The sequence below is a fragment of the Anoplopoma fimbria genome, chromosome 10, assembly GCF_027596085.1.
Source record: "Anoplopoma fimbria isolate UVic2021 breed Golden Eagle Sablefish chromosome 10, Afim_UVic_2022, whole genome shotgun sequence".
In the NCBI taxonomy this organism is placed as follows: Eukaryota; Metazoa; Chordata; class Actinopteri; order Perciformes; family Anoplopomatidae; genus Anoplopoma; species Anoplopoma fimbria.
In genome coordinates, this window is record NC_072458.1 from 9,229,612 (window position 1) to 9,248,976 (window position 19,365).

The window sequence follows — 19,365 nt, forward strand, 5'->3', positions numbered from 1 at the left end:
AAAGGCAGGGTTGGTAATCTTTTTGGCCCGAATGAAATGATTGGATGAGCTGCCTGCCTTTCTACCTACCTACCTGCCTGCCATATTCTTCATGTGGACTCATATCTCGTTACCCGGAGCTTGACAGCTGTGAGTACTAACACTAGCCATGTCCGTTGTTAACGTTCCTAAAGATATTTTTTGGCGGAGTGGCTTTCGAGGGGCCTGAAGGAAGAGGCCTGTTGCCAACTTGGTAACTTTTTTGCTAGATTTAGCAACTTTTTGAGCTAGTACTGCTAGCTACTTTCATTGGAAAAAAGTTGGCAACACAGGTGGGGGGTTTATTGTTTGGGTTATGTTCAAAATTTTGCTTACCTTTTTGCTAGTTTCTCAAGATTACCAACCCTAGCTTTAAGATAAGTAGCCATCTTTTGTTTTGAGCCCTGTTCCAAAGATTTAAGAGGTCCAAGGGAGCAGTGAGAGGCATCGAGATGAGTGCGACTTTCCTGTTGCACAAGAAATGGCAAGAGACCTGTCGCTTTACAACATAGTACTGATATATGAGCTGGACCGGGATACAGAAAAAGTAGCCTAGCCTTGGTTGACCACCATGGATGCTAAGCCTCCACTGCCTTGTGAAACTGAATGCAACAATAACCTTAAGGTCAGCTCGGCCTCCTGACGATCAGTTTCATGAAGAGCTTTTTGGTGTCACATTTAAGTGTTCCCTCCCAACACTCCTGTTTTACCTTGACTCTGCTTGTGTGCAAACCAATAGCTGCTACTTTGCAGGAGGGCTCCTGTAGCATGAAATAGGAGACGATGAATGCTTTTTCTAGTGTACTCTTTTAGAGTGCATATCTTGTTTAGTAACACATGGCTCCTTGGAAATTCCTCTGTGTCCATTAAACATATAGCTGTAGGTAATTATCTGGATTGCTATTGCCCTTTAGCTAAATTCCTCAGTGTGATGACGCCATGGCTTTTGGACTTTAATTAGTTCCCAGCTCCATGTAAATGTTTTAGTTATTATTTATGATGACATTTTAATTTTGACCCTCTTGTTGGTGTTTTCTTTTCGTCCCAAGTGCTGCTTTTCCCTCCCACATCGTTAGCATGCGAATCAAAGACACTGAAGTTAATGTATGGCCTGTGATGGTGTCGTCTTCTCTCCCAGAATTTTTCATCTCAACCTGTGACCTTCAAAAGCATGTTTCCTTTTTAAGCGGATGCACCCCTAGTTAGTGAGATCAAGGAGGATATTACCAACACTTAAGGAATGAATCGGGCACTGATGATGGCACCTCTCCATTAAAAAATGCTCCCAAAGCTTCATTGGAATATATGAATGAGATCATTAGACACTTGATATGATTTCACTCAGGAGAGATGAGTGACCTCAGACTTCAACACTTCCCTTTCAGTATAGCTCCAGCAATTTGGCAATTACCGCAGTCATTAGGCTTTCATTTAGCATGACTTCTTATCTTGACCTTGAAACATACTTTTTCAATCCAAGTGGCAAACTTACAAAGGTATTCTTCCCTCTGTCGTTCTCAGTTTCTTATTCGCTAGTTTCTTCGGTTTCTTTCATGTGTACTCTGTTCTCCTCCCATGAGCTCGTCTTTGTAACTTAGCAAGCAAAGTCTTGCTCTCAAGCTGTGATCTAACTCCCATCTGGCCCTCCCAGCCAGTAGCTAGCTACACAGAGTTTCATTTCAAAACGAGATGAACTTGTAGAGGCCCTGCATAGCTCTGTCACCTGTCATCCTAACAGTGTCAAACCTCTGTACAACGTACCAAGCGTTTAGGTTGTAGTTATGTTTAGGTTTTAGTGTATTTCCTCCGGTCTTTGATTATATGCTAACCCCCCACAGTCAGTCAGTGTGCTAGTGAGGTTGTTAAGGAATATTATTTTTTTGTAATGCTCTCACTGTTGCCATCTGCTACATCAATTTGTGTGATTCCCAGTGGGATTTGGCTGCCAGAATAGATTAATTTTCCTCTTTCTTTAAGGGTTGTAAACTGTGTAGCTTTAAATACAGACTGTTTTTGAAAACCTTTGTCATTGTGAAATGTTACATTTGTATTGTGGAGACACAATGCATTTTGCTTTTGTCCATTTTAGTGGATGCATAATTGGTGTCAAACTCCTTTCAGTTCATGGGCAACATACAGTCCAATCTGATCTCAGAGGGCCGGACCAGTGAAACCATGACATAATTACAAGAAATAACACATCCAAATGTTTCCCCCTTCTTTAAGTGTAAACAATTAATAAGTTATGTTACAATTAATGAACAAACCATTTACAAAACCGATGACAAACAACCTGACGTGTTGCTGATCCTTAGATTAGGTCTAAAGACATTATTTATATTCTCCAGTCTCAGTTGTCCTTGCAAGTTCTAGTGTTTTCCACCATGATGAGTCCGCCATGATGAGTCTGATATTTCTTTAGCACTGAAGGGTGCTGATACCACACCAAGCACACTGGCTGGTCCATTCACTTCTGTGAATAAATAGGAATGGGTCGATTTTCTTGTAAAAAATTAGACACTCTTTGTCAACTTTTCTCTTGCAAACTTTTTGATAAGGATTTTCATCTGTGGCTGCTGCCTGGACAGTAGCCTGCTCTTGACAGTGTTGTGTCATATAGCCTGTATGTAAGCACGTGGGGTCTGTAATAGCATACCCAGTAAAGACCTGCTACTCTAAGCACGTCCCCCAGTGGACATATAGGGTCTGACCCTCAGGCTGTATGTTTGACAACTCTGGTATAAATAATTTTTTGCATCGTTTATCTAGAGCTGACACAATTAGTCTGTTAATAAATAAACTAGCAGAGCATTATAGGTCAGCTATTTGGATAATTTATTATTTTCAAGCAAACATATGCAACATATGTGGTTTAATATGGCTTTGGGACTGATGGTCAGAGCTCTATGATATTTTGAGGGTCATTTTTGTCTATTTTCAGTCATTTTTCGGACTGAACAACTTTTGATTTATCAAGAAAATATTACATTACTGTTACTTGCAGGCATCCATTTTTTTTGTTGCCTTTTTATATTAAGCCACTACAAGCAGAATACATTAGAGCCAAAGAAGGATTCAATAGCATTTCCTCAAAAAAGCACTTGTAACCGTTCTTTTGAGCGGGTTTCATTTCTTCACGCATAGTCCTTGATTTTTGACGATGTAGTACAAATGGCTAAATTTGGCACTGGTGCACAAGGGTGCATTACATTGGAGTCAGTGTCTGGGCCAGTAGTTAGCCATTAGCCAGATGCTCTTCCAGCGAGTGCATTCCTCAGAGGGGATGTTAAGGGATGGTTGGTTCAGCCCGATTAACATTCTATCCCGGCTGGGACAAGTCGGGCTGCTTTAGTCCAGCTGAGGTGTTAATAAGGTAATTTCACTCCGCCTAAGAGTAAATGAGCCTTATCTCCAGTGCTGTTGCTGAAGGTATGGCGTGTAACTGTGATTTTACCACCTCTGCTCTGTTATCGTGTCATTTCTACGAATGCTGGGAATATATTGGTAAAAAATACCTTTTATCTTAGAACAAAGATGTCGACCTCCATGACTTGACAGGGGGTGCTCTGAACCTGGCACAAAGCATGTCTCTTTAAGAGGTGCTGGCTGTACGGCTTGTGACATTAGTCTTGCTGTCTGCATCAGCATCGTTCAGTTGCGGAGGGACGATTCCGCCCTTCTGCATTTCTGGGCTGCAGTTCAATCAGGAGTCAGGCTGAGAGAGTTATCTGTCTCTTTCTCCGTCTCCATCAGCCTCTCTCTTCATCTAACGTGTACACACACACACACACACACACACACACACACACACACACACACACACACACACACACACACACACACACACACACACAGCCTACCTGCGGTTGCTAGAGCTGGCGTAATGTCATTATTGCACTCACAGCGAAGGTTGGGCCCTATTTGATGGGGCCCGCTAGACAAAAGCTGAATTTGGCTGCGAAGGAACTGCAATCCCATCTTTCAGGCTCCCTGTAATAGGGTGCTGGATCTGTTTCCCCCCCCTCCTCCCGGCTAGGATTTGGAGATTTGCTACCCAGACAAGCGAGCGAGAGGAAGCCTTTGCTCCCATTCACCGCTCTAAATCTATCCTGTGTGGCGTTTTCATCCAGGATGAGCTCATTGTTGTCTTTTATGTATTCTCTTTGCCCGGAAGCCCCGTTTTCTACTAAGATGCTATCACTGCGTATTTCACACAGATACATTATCTGGGAGTGCTTGTGCTGCTTGATTTTTATCATCGCTGAAGTTTCAAAGACGGATTAAGCCAACTGTGTGTTTTTCAGTGTGCTAGTGAGCGCTTCCATTTCTGTTGGTATGTTTGTAGACACCACACTTATATCATTACAGTGCTGACTGCTCGCTTAGCGTAGCTTCCATGTGCTACCTGAGTTAGTTGGGTCACTGTTTTTGTTTCAGTTACATCCCAAGGCAGTAGGGCAACTGTCGCTGCTCCACAGAAACAGAGAGGGAACTGTAATGTAGGGCTGCACCAGTATGGCCAAAATGATTATCAAGATTATTTATAACAATAAGTGTGATCACGATTATTCAGTTATTGTTTCTTTTATGGACAAAATAGGGGCGGCTGTGGCACATGAGGTAGAGCGCTTGTCCCGTAACCACAAGGTTGGTGGTTCAAACCCCTCTACCAGCAACATGCCGAGGTGTCCTTGAGCAAGACACCTAACCCCAAGTTGCTCCCCGGGCGCTTCATTGCAGCCCACTGCTCCTCCGGGATGGGTTAAATGCAGAGAAATAATTTCCCCATTGTGGGACTAATAAAGGATTGATTATTATTATTATTATTATATTTTTAATTGCACTTTTTTCATTCCTGCTAACGTTCAAATGTTTACATCAGAGTGAGACTGGTTCCTATTTATAGAGCATAGAAGCAAAATATAAAAACAATTGTACCAAAACCTTTACACAAAATTAAATCAACAGACCAAGGCTTTCACTTTCAAGATTTTCTTGCTACATCCCTGCTAATTAACAAAGCTTCCCTTTAAAATAAGGTTCTTCTTCACCTAAATTCGTTGTTTTTTCGTTTTGCGCCGTCTTCTCTACAGCATATGACTCTTCTACAAAGAGCTGCAGCTGCAACATTCAGGAAAGTGTATCGCAGGCTGCTGCTGTTAGGTGCTCAGGCACCAGCATGACAGCTCCCCAAAGGTGAAGCCGAAACATTTCCATCAACCCCCCGGTGGCTGGCTCTTAGTTTAGGAAGCGCTTGATTTGATATGCAGCAACGTTTTCTATAAGACGGAGCACGCATCACAGTTTGTCATGTTCATTCAGTTTTGGGAGCCCAAAATTGCGATTAACATTGGATTAATTGTGAAGCCCTGCTGTGTTAGTACACTGAAGGGAGCGCGTTTGAAAAATGAACGCGTTCCCACATTACATCTACTTGTCAAGAGGTGTTTAGAATTGTGTTAACTCAGACTACAGTTTCTCACTTTGGACCTTTTTTTTTTTTTTTTTTTGCTTCACTGTCACATACTCTGAACAACACTAATCCCCTTGCTGAGATGCATTTCGGACGCCTTGGCCTGAGTGATGAGTAGCAGCACATACAGCTCCAGTATTCTCCATTTGGCCAGGAGCTATCCTTCATCCTTGGCGCCGAAGCCCTAAAGCGGGGAGGCTTCGCCGCGTCTGGGGTGACATTTCATTTGAAGGAAAAAACTAAAGGCTCATTGTCTTTCCTCCACTGGAAATTACCGCGAGCGATTCTGCCCCTCCCCACCTAACAAATCAATGTCCTCTTCCTCCAGCGCAATTAAGCATGCAGAGTCACAATTATGACAGAGTAGCTTTTTTTTCTTTCTGTGTTTGACAAAGTCAGGAAGCTCCCCCCTTGTGGTGATATCTGTATTCGGCATGGCTGCTCATTAGATCGCGGGGTTATTAAGGGCTTCTACATCAATCGAGGCGCTCTTCTGGTTGCATTCACTGAGCTCATGTTGCCTGCGTCGTCTTCGCTCCTTTCCTTTTGTCTTCCACAAAGGAGACCTGATCTGACAACGAAATCTTTTGAGGCCGCCTTGTATTCCTTTCTTTTGAGTCTGCAGTGGCACGTATGAGCACGAGCAATTAATACCGTTGACTCAAAGTAATATGTGATTTGCTTTAATGCCTAAAATGCATAATGGTGCACACAGCTGTTTTATCAGTCAACCCAAGTAAGTGAGGAAAAAAAGCTTTTTAATTGCTGTTTACACTGAGTCACTCACCGAAATTACCCAAGATCTTTGGCGGCGTCTTTTGTAAGCATGAGCAATGCGCTCTGTCACACTAGTTCACTCAGGCTAAATCAAATTTGAATGGGAGTTAATGTGGGCAAAAAGTCTCAGAATGCAGAGTGCGTTTGTGCAGTCTGTTAACAGAATGGTTAAGTCCCAACACCTCTTCTGTTTCTCCAAAAACTATTTATTCTATACATACATACATACATACATACATACATACATACATACATACATACATACATACATACATACATACATAACATACATAACATACACAGCATATAGGACATACATTCTATTGAAGACAATGGACAACACAGTGTCTGAAATAAGAGGTTTACTATTTCAGGTGCGTTCTCAAACTGCTCAGTGTGCTACAGATGACTAAACTATTATTCCTCCTTTGCTTTGGGAGTTTGTATGCTAGCTTGTTCAGCAGCCAAGTTGCAACACAAAATGTGGCCTTGCCCGTAGGGAAGTGAGAGACTAAGACATTGTGGCTGGAAAGCTAATATTTGCACACTCAGTCATGACTCCTTGCTGTTTGTCATAGTCAGTCAACCTCACTGTCGCACGGATTGTAAGAGGAACATGCAGGTTATTGAAAGGTGGTTTAATATGAAAAATGTTTTGATTGGCTATACACACAGACGGATAACAATGACATGCTGGCTTGTATTTGCACAGACCTTTTCTGCCTACAGGTTATCAGATATACAGAGTAGATCCAGATGGAGTAGCAAAAAGATGCCATTTGATATACCATTAAAAATAAACATGCGTTTGATTCAAGATGAAATTCTTGGTGAACATTACTAGTCAGAACAGCAGAAGACTTTTGGATGAGTGGAATAAATGGAGCATCACTTGTGTTTATAATGCGTACCTCGATGATAGAACTCACATGTTGATTTTAGAGCGAGACAACACTGAGCCCTGCTTATCAGGGCGGTGCGTTCAAGTCTCAGAGGGCCGACATCTTTTTGCTTTTCAAAGTGCCTTGCCCTGGAAAGTTGAATCTGAATTAACAAGCTGCTCGCTGCTGTTAACGCTATCTCTTCATTTTCATGCAAGTAAAAAAAGCAAAAAAGCCCAAAAATCATATCTGTATTTCTAAGGCTGAATGGCTTTACACGATATAAATCTCAGTATTTTCAGAGAGTGGGCTCAATATTCAGTTGTAAGTCAGAGCCACGTGAGATATCACCTGCGACTTTTACTAAAACAGATGTCATCTCATAAGACATGGTTAGGCTACGCTTGAGACAAAAAATAAGTTCTGCTGCAATTCAATACAATTATTGTCCAGTTATGGTTTAATAAATATTACCTTGTTAAACAGACCAGACCTAGGTTGCGTCCCATGGCAATTATGAGCATGCCCCCAGCCTCAAAGGTTGGTCTTGATCAGCTGCTGTGTTCATTCATATACAAAGTGAAACCTACTCTTTACATTTACTATCCTTTGGTATCTTTACTTCTGATGTCCCCTCTGTTCTGAGCGCATCCAAAATCCCTGTCCCGCTTCCAGCTCATCCAAAACTCTGCTGCAAGGACTTTAACTCGAACTGGGATACCTGATCACATTTCATCGATCCTGGCACACTGACAACCTGTTGCTTTAAGAATAGATTTGATGATTACAGTATGATTATTGATAATGTACAAAGCCCTGAGTGGCCTGCGCCAGGTTATTTATCGTATCTCTTAATGCCCTAAATCCCTGAGATCCTTGGGGAATGACCCATCTAAGGGCTGCTACAAACCCTGTCTCATCTTTTAAATGGCATTTAAATACGCACTACGTCTAAAAAATAGATTGGAATGCCTTTTAAGAGAGTCTGTATACCTGCCTGCCCTATGTGTGCTCCCTGTGCACTGAAGAGGATGTGAGATCCGGAAGTCCATAGCTCCTGAAAAACTCCCCTGTGGAGGAATGAAACATTGCTTTGTCACCACTGTAGGAGAAAACGAAGAGCCGGAGAGAAGCACTCCCCCTTCTGTTCTCCTCCCGTTATCTCTTAGCCATAGACTATGAAACAGCAGAGGCAGCCATGTGCTGGGAAATAATGATGAAGGGACCACAGTGGTACAGAAGACGGTGTATAATTACTCAGCCCTGGCAGTAAATTCTGACCCCTCAGGAGTTCGGAACCACCCGTGGCAAACCCATTCACGCGGATATGGCAGCTTTGGGGGCTGCAATAACTAGTGTTATGATGTAGGCACGGTGTATTAATGTTTGTCGAGCTTGCCAGGGAGACGCGGCGTAAAGTGCTCAGTGTCTTCTTGACGCGAGTGCTATTGAGCGCCACGCGCCGATGTCTGCGCCAATGAGGCGTGAACGTCTTACCGGGGTTTCGCCACTGTCTCTAAGTGATGTTATTGCTCACAGTGAAAACCATTATGCTCAAAGGGCAGAGCAATAACAACTTTTTTGTCTGGGGGAATCAATCGTAATGTAGATGGCGTAATTGTCCACAGCTGTGTTTTTAACATCCACTTTTATGGATTCATTTTGGGCCATTGCGGTGTCTTTAATAGAGTCTTTTCTCCCAGTGTCCCGCTTTTCCCGCAGCAGGTGGATGTTTGAATGAGGGGAAGATGATTTTTAAGCAGTAGATGGCAGTGGGCAGCTGGCCTCAGTTTACCCTCACTGCAGGATTTTTCAGCCTAGAGCCTCACAGTGGGGGGATTTAGTAGTGTGTAGCTCCAAAAATGCACTGGTCTCTCTAAGCACTACAGCCTCTGAGTTATGTTCCTTCACGTCCACAGCAAAGGATATTTTGAGCGCTACCACTAGTACATCATCAGGAGATTTACTTATCGTATGTTAATTGCCTTCCTCATTACGCTTTGTAAATTGTTGGAGTAGAAACTTAAGAGCAAACCTGTGCTGTTCCTTTTTTGCAAACCAGACACGAGTTCTCATAAGAAAGCCTTCAATAGAGATATCAACACGCCGTGATTAGGCCTGTAATTATTGCCGCTGTTTGTCCGCGGTGTTTGTGTTTGCGATATCCAAATGATTAGCCGCCCGTTACGACAGCAAAGCTCTCTGTGTGCCAGTAATTACTCCCCGTCTCCGAGATCCAGCGCTGCCTGCTGCTTCCGCCCCGGCTCTCCCATTGCCTTCCCTATTTTTGGTCGACGGTAACAGTGGGTTTTGATAAAAGAGAAGCCTCTGCCCCAGTGGACTCCTTGGCTAAATGTGGAATTGGCATGCCTTTCATCCATTGCCTTTGATTCACACGCAGCAGTTCGAGATTTAGGGACTCGGTGCTTTTGGGAAGCGTCCCATTTTTTTTTTTTTTTTTTTTTTATATAAATATTTTTTTTACCCCACGCCTTCCCGATTTTAAATGGACTCAAAGTAGAAATCTTTAGTTGCTTTTGCATCACTCTTGTTTCGAAAAGACGTTAAACACGGTTCTAAATCCCGCACTGTGTGTAGCTTGGCTTATGGGCTCTGCAGCATTTAACAAAGAGTTTAGGGAGGAGGGTTTGTGACCCCGAAGGACTTGCTTGGAAAATGTGCTGAATGAGAGAAGGTTAAGTTTCCCTTAACACTCACAGCAGGTGCCCTTAAACCAAATAATACGTCTGCCAGCTTTTTATATGCTAATGTTTATCCTTTTTTATCAATAAGCAGTTAACACTTACTAATGTAGGTACATCACCCCTTTCACTTTACCATATTGTTTTTACATTTTCATTTGATCAATTGTATTATTACCACTTTAAGAGTCATGACTTGCCTGCTGACTGAAACAGCATTTCAAGTCCATGGACAAAGATGGCAGTAGACTTCTTCTTGCATTGCTCTTGGGTCTTGGGTGTTTGGTGTGTTTTTAATTTTTAGCAAAGCGTACACTTGAGCATATTTGAAAGTCGGGTCTCTGCTGCGGTTATTTTCCTTCTTGAGAGATCTGGATGCCTGCTGGAATTTCATTTTTACAGGTTTAAAAGTGATCTGCTTCTCTTTGGTCTCTCAGTGATGGGAACTGCTGTAGACTTTTTTTGACAATGATTACGGTTTAATGGCATTTACAGTGCATAACCCCTCGGGTGCTTTTTCTCCACATTGCCATTATACAGTATTTGGTGAAATCTATATTACATTGATCTCATCATGTTGTAGTCACCCAGCGTGTCTACATTGCAGTTAGTGACACTCATCTCCCTGCATGCTCTTAATCTGCAGAGAGCAGCTAAGAACCGCGCTTCTAATTTTCCATCTGGCGTCCATGTAGTGTGCAGAGACTGTCACAGGAAACATCTGTTGCAAGTGAAGTCCGCTCATCAGTTGTCAACCCAATATATTAATCAGACAGTATTTTTCCTTTGTATGCGCATGGATAGCTAGTACATGTCTTGAAACTGTAGTATTTTAATAGGTCGCAAAATGAACTGCATCAGCTATATACCTTAGTAAACAGCTGACATTTGTTATTCTGGAGTTGAAAAGTACTGTAATGTATGCTGTGCTTGTTTACATGCTAAAACCTCAGTCTCTGCATAGGTTACGTTATAAAATGAGTTGTTTTGGAGTTGTATTCCAGTCGCTTTTTTCAAATGGTACAGTCAAAATCATCCTTCTGCTGAATCTTGCCTTTTCCAGAAGGGAATAAGAACATGACCCAAATTTGTTCAGTAAATTAGCAGAATAAATCATTGCTGCAGGTGAGTTTATAGTCTATTCTTGACCATCCGTTGGGGCGGGGGGGAGGATTCATGTGTGAATCTTTTGCGCGCCACTTCGTGACAATTCCGTGTCCTGTCTCGGTTCAGTCGGGGACGTTCTTGGGAGATTGGAAGCTGAGCTTTGTGGGGAATTCATAATATTACAGCCCACACTAAGAGGAGCTTAATCTTTTAAGAGACGATCAGTTTGCTTTGAACTCTGACGGATTCAGCTGCATTTCTGCAGTCATGCGGGGGAATAATAAGTGTTTGATAGGCGCTACTTGAAGACTGATCAAGGTAACATCAGTCCAACCATCTCTTTCAGCGAGGTTGTAGTTTTTGCACACTGTCTGCTTTATACTGATGCAAAGCAGGCCGCCTCGTCTTGCTGTACTCGTACACCCGTCTTGCCTGAGAATGCATTCTGCACAGTAATTGCTGCGGTGTGAAGCCAATACTTGTTTGGGTTCAGATTTCTCATCTATCTTCAGTAACTACTGATCAATACTAACCCAGCTCCAGTTGGTTAATTGTGTGCCACATGGCCACCTCTGTGTTGTGTTATCGAACACAGAAGGCACAGGGGCCTAATGGTTCTGTCATTGATGGATTCCCTGCACATCTGCCGGCAGTTTTTGAAAGTGCTGACAATCGCGACCCGCAAATGTTTTTTTACATTAACACTGTCCCACCAGCTGCAGTTCTTTCTTTACTATCTGAATTCACGTCTCCCATCACAACACTAAATTTGATCCATCCTATATTCTGCTGTTGTTTTTTTCACTGACATTCATATATTTGTCATGCTGCGATAGGTAGAGACACCAACAGTGTCGTGTTCTCTCAGGCAAAGGTGCAGACCGCACTGTTAAAGCATAGCCCCCCTTTGGTGTGATACCAATATAAGCAGCTGAAATGCTCCGGCCTCATTGGACTCAGTTGACCAGGCACATTGTTCTTCATCATCCCATCACTGTGAGCGGTTAGAATCACGCCGAGCAACTGCTTTGTTTAGAGCACTCATCTGTTTGTTCGTTTAGTACAAAATGCTAGAAGCTGTGGAGTGTGAAACGATTCTGTGTACCTTGAAATTTCTTACTAGACCTCCAGTGCCCCGTGCCCTTCAGTGGCAGCGGCAGGCCCACCTAATGCAACTGAGCTAAATACTCAGTCTTCTCTTTCTCAGAAAGTGTGTACTCATTCTCTTTCAAGTACAAATTAAATGTTTGTCATTTGCTGCTGAGCAGCCCCTATAATGTAGTGCCGTTTGCAGTGGAGCTTTCTGCATTTTTCTTCTTTTTTAATAGGGTATAGAGTATGACTGTATTTGGTAGACATACAGCCATGGTTGTAATTCAATTTATATATCATGAATTATCTGAATTATGTAAGGCTACACCCCTATTTTATTCAGAACATAATTTTTTTTATCAAATGTAAAAAAAAAAAAAAAAAAAAATGATACAACAGAACATATTGTTATAATGATTAACTTACAGTTTTTAAACATTTTTGACCATTTTTTTTAAATTTGCCCGAAACTAATATTTATAATTAAAATGTTACTTTTGGTTTTCATTACTCACATAGCCCATAAAATGACAAATATAATCACAGATTCTTTTTTATTCTTTTACCTTTCAAGACTAACTTTATGTCAGAACATTTGTTGCATCTTATCTAGAAGCTTTAAATGCTCCATACCTCATCACTCCTGGCACATCACAGGTTTGCTGCCAAAAAAGGATACAAGTGCAAAACAAAAAACAAAAAAAATCAAGCAAATTCAAAGAACAATGGTCATATGTTAGGAATTTTACCTAATAAATGATTTTCTCTGGAAGTTTTGCAACTTCACCAGTCCTGTCCAGCTTTTTCTGTTATAGGACTACTACTACTGCATGCATGATCACTGTGCAGTCTTTGCCCTGTTTGGATAATTTATTATTCAGTGCCTCTCCTGTTCTGCTTATAGCTTGTGTAAGCATCTTGTCTAGCTTGGCTAAGAAAATAGCCTAATTCAAGATTGATCGTTCTATTAGACCCACAAGGCATTATAAGTCTGTGTCGTTGTGATGGGTGTTGCGAAGCTGTTCTCACACAGGTGTGAATAGGAGTCTGTGTGTTTTGAAAAGATAATTAGGATGTCAATAGAAATGACTCTGCTCTCTATAAATCCGGTGTCAGGAAAATGTGGAGCTCATTGGCTAATTGCCTTCAAATAACTCCGACTGAGTATTTTACACTTAAAAGCAGCATGTTTCAAATCCGAACAAATTTCAAACCACAAGTTCTTTACCCATTTGCTTTTACAGAAAGAGACACAGCATTGACAAATTCACAGAATAGCACCTAGGTAAAGAGAAGTCATTTCAGAATTGATTTAATTACTCTTTTTTTATGTGGGAATCTTTATCTTGACTGTCAAAATGTTGTGCTGGAACAAATAAACAATGCTAGTTTATGGCTGTTCTGTGTCTACCGGGTATTCCCAGTTAAAGCTGGAGCACAGTAATGTGTATTGAAATTATTCCCCTTGGCAAGTCAATATTTATGCCATTATGTCTCGTTGCCTCAAGGCGCAATGTAATTTTTCAATTTTCATTCATTAGTTCCAACAGGCAATCGTTTGGCTCTTTGCATATTGACATGATGATCTTGCACCCCACCATGACACAAAAACAGAAACCATCTGCTTGTGTTACCATTGCCAGCTGGTTCATTCAGAAAAGCTTGGATTAGAGTGGCACTTTTTGTATCGATCCAATGCTAAGCACTGATCCAAATGCACATTTAATCAGTCCAGCGTTTTAATTGGAATTCCAGTGTTGATGTGTTTCAGGGATTTTCTCGCGAGGTTGTCAACATGTCCTACAGAGCCTGCTAATCATTGCATAGCAGTCATTCCGCTGATTACGCCATTCCCCAATCAACTGAGGTGGGGTAACGTCGACGCAGAGGCATGACACCCACCCTGTTGTTACCCCCATGTTAAAACTGTAAGCTCTGTCAGCACTGTTGCCATTGTTTGCGCTGTTAGCTGCTAGCCACCAGTTAAGCCATATCAGTGTTCAGAGCCCTGTACAAGCAGGCAATCTTGGTTTTATGGGCTGTAGGTGCCGTGGCAGTGGGCCAATCACATGTCTTGTTAATTCTAAAAACATTTTTGTTAATTGGCTGGTTAATTAGCCAAACCATTTAATTTTTTTTAGATCTGGGTACAATAACAACTGACTACAAGTATCGTTTGACAGAAGAAGTGTTGATACTACTTGGTACTGGGTTATTTTGGTTGACACCTTGAATGTATCAAGTACTGATATCCAGCCTACTGAAGAGTATCTTTTTTTTGGGCCTTGGTAGTGTCTTTTGACTATGAAAAATGTCCACTGAAATTATTAACAAAATGAAAATCTTCTTACAGCTGTGTTTCGAGCATGCAGGAGAGTGTTTACTTTTAAACAATGTTTTTGAGTGAAGTTATTTCCAATAGCATTAGGATTGTATGGCTCTGTCTGGACCTCTTTATCTCAACAGATTAGCTCTGTACTCAAGATTCAATTGGAAGAATGCTCCCTGCAGTGTCAGCAAGTGTACGCACATTGAAATTAGAATATATATATATATTTTTTTGCCTGTTTGGGATTTTTGTTAATGGCTGACCTGCCAATAATTAGCTGTGTGTTTGCCTGGTATTTATATCCCAATGATGCTGTTGGTCTCTGAAAACAGCCATCAACTGAGACAGTTCCCCATTGAACCTGCTGCACAAGGTGCCAGGCTAGTAATAAATTAAAGACAATATTTAATTTCAGATTTACTAAGTGACGTCTTGTACCATGTGCACCATTGTGGCTGTACCATTTCATCGCACAGCCACAGAATGCAGTTACCGTACTGGGTCATTGAACCAGCTGGTACAAAAAACACACACACACCACCCTTCGATTGAAGTGATACGGCCGCTAGATAAAATGCCAGGATGCCTCACCTTGTCAGACGGTGGCAGGTGTGGAGGACACTCAGCATTATTAAAGCTACTTGGCAGCTGTCAGTGTCCAGTGAGCCAATTGGTGTGACCCTTTTACACCAGCATGACGGTATTAGTTTTGGGACAGGAAAGCGTGCATTGTGACTTAAAACTAACTATCGTGCAATTCACAGGTAATCCAACCAGAAAATCCTATTTAGGGACTAATAAAGGTGAATTCTCTAGGGTGCAGATAGTTGTAATCCTGTTTAAATTAAGTTTTTATTGTATAACAATGAGTTAGGGACTTCCCTAGGAGCCTAATCAGAGAACCTCATTTACAGTTATGGTTGCTGGTAGGTCTAGGGGTGGGACGTTATTTAACTGCATGATGTTGGTTTATGCGAGTCCAAGTAAGGATCCGACCCTCTAAAGTGTCCAAAAGCTGGATCCTGAGTCTAACAGCATGTTAGCTAGACATCTAACTCGCTAACAGCCCTTTCACTCTCCTGCCTCAAAAACGGCAAACATGGGGTAAAGCTCAGTTGCAGTTTGGTTTCTCTCTCTGCCTTTCATCTTTTGAATTTCTTTTACCTTGTATCAACCTATTACATCCTCCAGAAATTCCCATTTTATATATTAAATATTTTTTTATATTTAAGTCCAACAAGTATCCTTTGCATCGGCCTTGCCTTAATTGCGTTTTGTACCTCATATTGTGATTAATGCAGGCCACAGATTTCCTCCCCCTTCATCTATCAAGGACTCCTTTCTTTCATGGTCAAACCCTTTGCGGAGGCGTCATGTGTCCTTTTTAATTTTTGTCTTTCAAGACTACTGCCTTCAAAAATAAAATGGAATAAAAAGCAAGAACAATAACCTGCCCTGTTTGATGGGTGTCCCAAAAGGGGCTCTCATTTACACGTTATTCATTCAGAGCTTGACAGAGGTGGCTAAAGTTACACCCCTGGAACCAAAAGTCTATTTAGACATTCACCATATCGCAAACCAGTGGGGAAAAAAGGCAATGATGCATCTGATTATGTAGTCGATACTGAATGAAGCATTACTGGCTCGTAAACAGCGATGGAGCCCACTTAGTCATGCTGATGATGATGGCCCTGTCTCAACAGGAAGCTGGTAATCAGTGAAACGGACCTTGATTAAAATTAATTATGATGCACGCAGGGGGCCCCGAGTGGTCTAAAGTGCACAATATACCACTCCTAATTTTCATATTTTTGCCTTGAGATATTATCCAAGGGGTTGATAAACGGGCCGTTTCCCCTTCATCCTCCCAGCTATCATTTTTATGGCATTGGAGGTGTGCTGCTCAGTCGCTGGTGGTTGGAGGTGCTGCAGTGGCATCACTTGTCATCATGTGCTCCGTGGCCTGAGACCATATTGGCAGCTATGCATTAAATTGCTAATGTGCCTGGCAGAGCTACATTATCCGCCCCATCAAAGTGACAAGGGCAGGGATAAAGCACTCCGCTCGGCTGTCCATGAGATCATTGGAAAATGGGTTTTTGTGAATATGGCTGGGGCAGCGTGCAAAGTTGTCTTTTTAGAATGACTCCTTTTGAATTTGCTCAGTTTCCGCCCCGCTGATTTGACAGCTGCAGAACAATGAGGCAAATGTGGCCGGCTAGTTCCAGCTTCACTCAAAGTCTCCCGCTGTAGTAGAGCTCGCTCTCTCTCTCTCTCTCTCTCTCTCTCTCTCTCTCTCTCACCTGGCTGCCTCTGCAGCTTTGAAACATTACGGGTCTTGGCACACCTCAATATTTAAGAATGGAAGAACAAATGTATTGTCTGGAGCATCATCTGCCTTTTTTAAAGATCAGTTTGGTTGGCCACTGCAAATTGTGTGCAGTAAACTCAGCTTTGGAGGAAAATGTGATCACAAGATTAAATCTTCAGTGTGAATTATTCTCGCCAACAAAAAGCCCTGAGCTGAAAGTACAATGGAAGTGTATTCTTTTCTGTGTGACTCTTGCATTCCAGCCGGATGGTTAGTTTGCCATAGAGGCTGTACCGTGCCCAGATTCAGGGCCCTAAGTCCTCTGGTTGTTAAGTGATATGATTACCCAAGGAGCCCCCAAGGATAAACATTTGCGTTCGCTCCTCAATAGCTTTTCAAGATCACTTTATCAGACACAATGCCGGTTATACGATACAATTTTTTTCCAACCAGTTTTCATTCAAGAGAGAATTTTGCTCATCTTATTTCTGATCACTTTGCTGCCTCTGACTCATAAATGTAGTGAGTAACTGCTGTCATGGAAAAGTCACGCAATTTTGAAGATTGCTCTCCATTCCTGAACATCAAAACATCTTGGATATTTGTGGGTTTGCAGTCCAACTGTCAAATGCGTCGACCTTGTCTGCTCTATATCTGCATATAAGACACCAGTATTTTACATATTAAAACAGTTGCAAACATATTCGTTGTCTCAAAAGGGGCAAGTTGGACCCGTTTATAGTGGAGCCATTTACTGGAAAAGCATCAGTTCTCAGCATTGGGTTTGAAATGACTAATGTCTGGCCACCACATGCTCTTTCCGGAAGCAAGATGGGAGGCACTGCATGAGGGAGGAGATCTCCGGCTCCATCAGGTGCGCGGTGAAGGCAGTAGAAAACCACGCAGCTTGTGATGATTAATGAGCGGCACCTCATGCCAGCACTTTTAAACTCGCTGCCCTGATCACGAGGGTAAGCGGCACACACTCCAGCGGCTTTGTGACAACTGCTGCCGCTGCCTCTCCCTCTGTCTTACTTGCTTTCACACGAGGGCTGCAGCCATCGATTTATTTTAGTAATCGAGTATTCTGCCCATTTTGCATCTATTAATCTGATAAAAAAATACTTTTGCTTTATTAAGGAGTAATTGTGCAAAAGAGAAGATATAAGTAGCCTTTTAGGTATCACTTAAAGAAAAATCTACATTTTTATTGCTTAGATTGCATACAAGGTATTATCTGTCCGAACTAAGCCCATTTAGTGCATTTAAGTGTCATAATACATTCTGGATGTTGAGGCTCTAGTCTACCTTTTTTCACCACCGTCCTGTAACTGCCTGGAAGAATAATTTACTCCGTTTCTATTCTAGATGTTATCCCTAAACCTTATTATTTTCTCCTAAAGTGGTAATTTGTATGAAAAAACACTATTATAATTGCATAATTAATAAATTACTGTATTTCTTAATCAAATATTTGCTTTGATTAAAATACATTTTTGGCATTAGAAGTTTTAATGATGTCTAATAAGCTGCTTAAAGATGGCGTTACGCAGTTAAACAAACCTAGATTCATCAGAACGTTTCATCCCTAATTCACACAAGAATCTTTAACTACTGAATCTTAAGATGTGGAGGAGATGGAAGTGAGGAAATTCTGCTGATTTTGGTTTGGCTTTTCACAGGCCTGTGTTACTTTTGCTTTTATGAGATATACATTTATTGCTTGTGTACTTTGTGTTGACATTTCTTTCTTGTAACTGGGATTGATTTGCTCAGAGTTACCTTGAAACCATTAGGTCCCATTTATTAGTTTTTCTCTCTTGGTAGTAGGATTTCTCACAGACCTGTCAATGTAATTTAGATGACTATGAGGTCAAGGGAACAATCAATAACATTTTGGCACAGATATGGATTCAGTTGTAGATCCCATCATTTATTTTTACCCAATTGAAATGCTTTCATGAACTACTGCAAGTGCATGAATAAAACATCTGGTCATGTTTGTGTGATCTTCTATTCATGCTGTTTGATGCAGAGCCCACATAGATCGATATGAAGATATCTACATATTTTGTGTTATTTAAATGGCAAACTTGAAATTGATGACTTCGTAAATGTTATGTTAGATTAGAGCTACCATTGGCTTTAGATTTGAATGTGTATAATAAATGCAAATTCAAACCATTTTGAGGCTTCCTAGCCTTCTATTACCGCTGCACAACAGACTCACAACTACTGATGTTAATACTAATTCATAGATAAAAATGGCTTAGCATTGTTGTTTTTTTTGCCTTTTTGACCCCCTTGTTGTTACATTACCATGTTTGTTGGCTGTAGATACTGTTATTATTGATTCAAAGAACCTCACTTGTGTGTAAAAGTCATGTCAGATGATCTCTGTCCTCTCTGCCGTACATCTCTTTTAGAGACCGCTTAAACAGGTAATTGTCCCTCTAGTAAACTGCTCTTCCTCGCTGTATGCGTGAACTGTCCAGCATAAGGTATATGGGCCTCTGAACCTACCGTAAAGCAGCCCACATTAATGAGCCGTGCAGCAAAGGAGGTGCCTCTGAAAATGTACAGATCACTTGATTGTTCTCTTTGGCAGCAGTCTTCTCAACGGTGTCAGCTCTTTCGTTCTGCTGCTTGACAGTGTTCCAACCCCCACGGATTAC

The 19,365-nt window shown here is 41.6% G+C and overlaps 1 protein-coding gene across 1 annotated transcript in view; it reads left to right on the forward strand.

Moving 5' to 3' along the window:
• The window catches only part of LOC129097297 (dolichyl-diphosphooligosaccharide--protein glycosyltransferase subunit STT3B), a 77,605-nt gene that overhangs the window by 13,046 nt on the left and 45,194 nt on the right, over positions 1-19,365 (forward strand). The gene's annotated exons all lie outside the window — the stretch shown is intronic.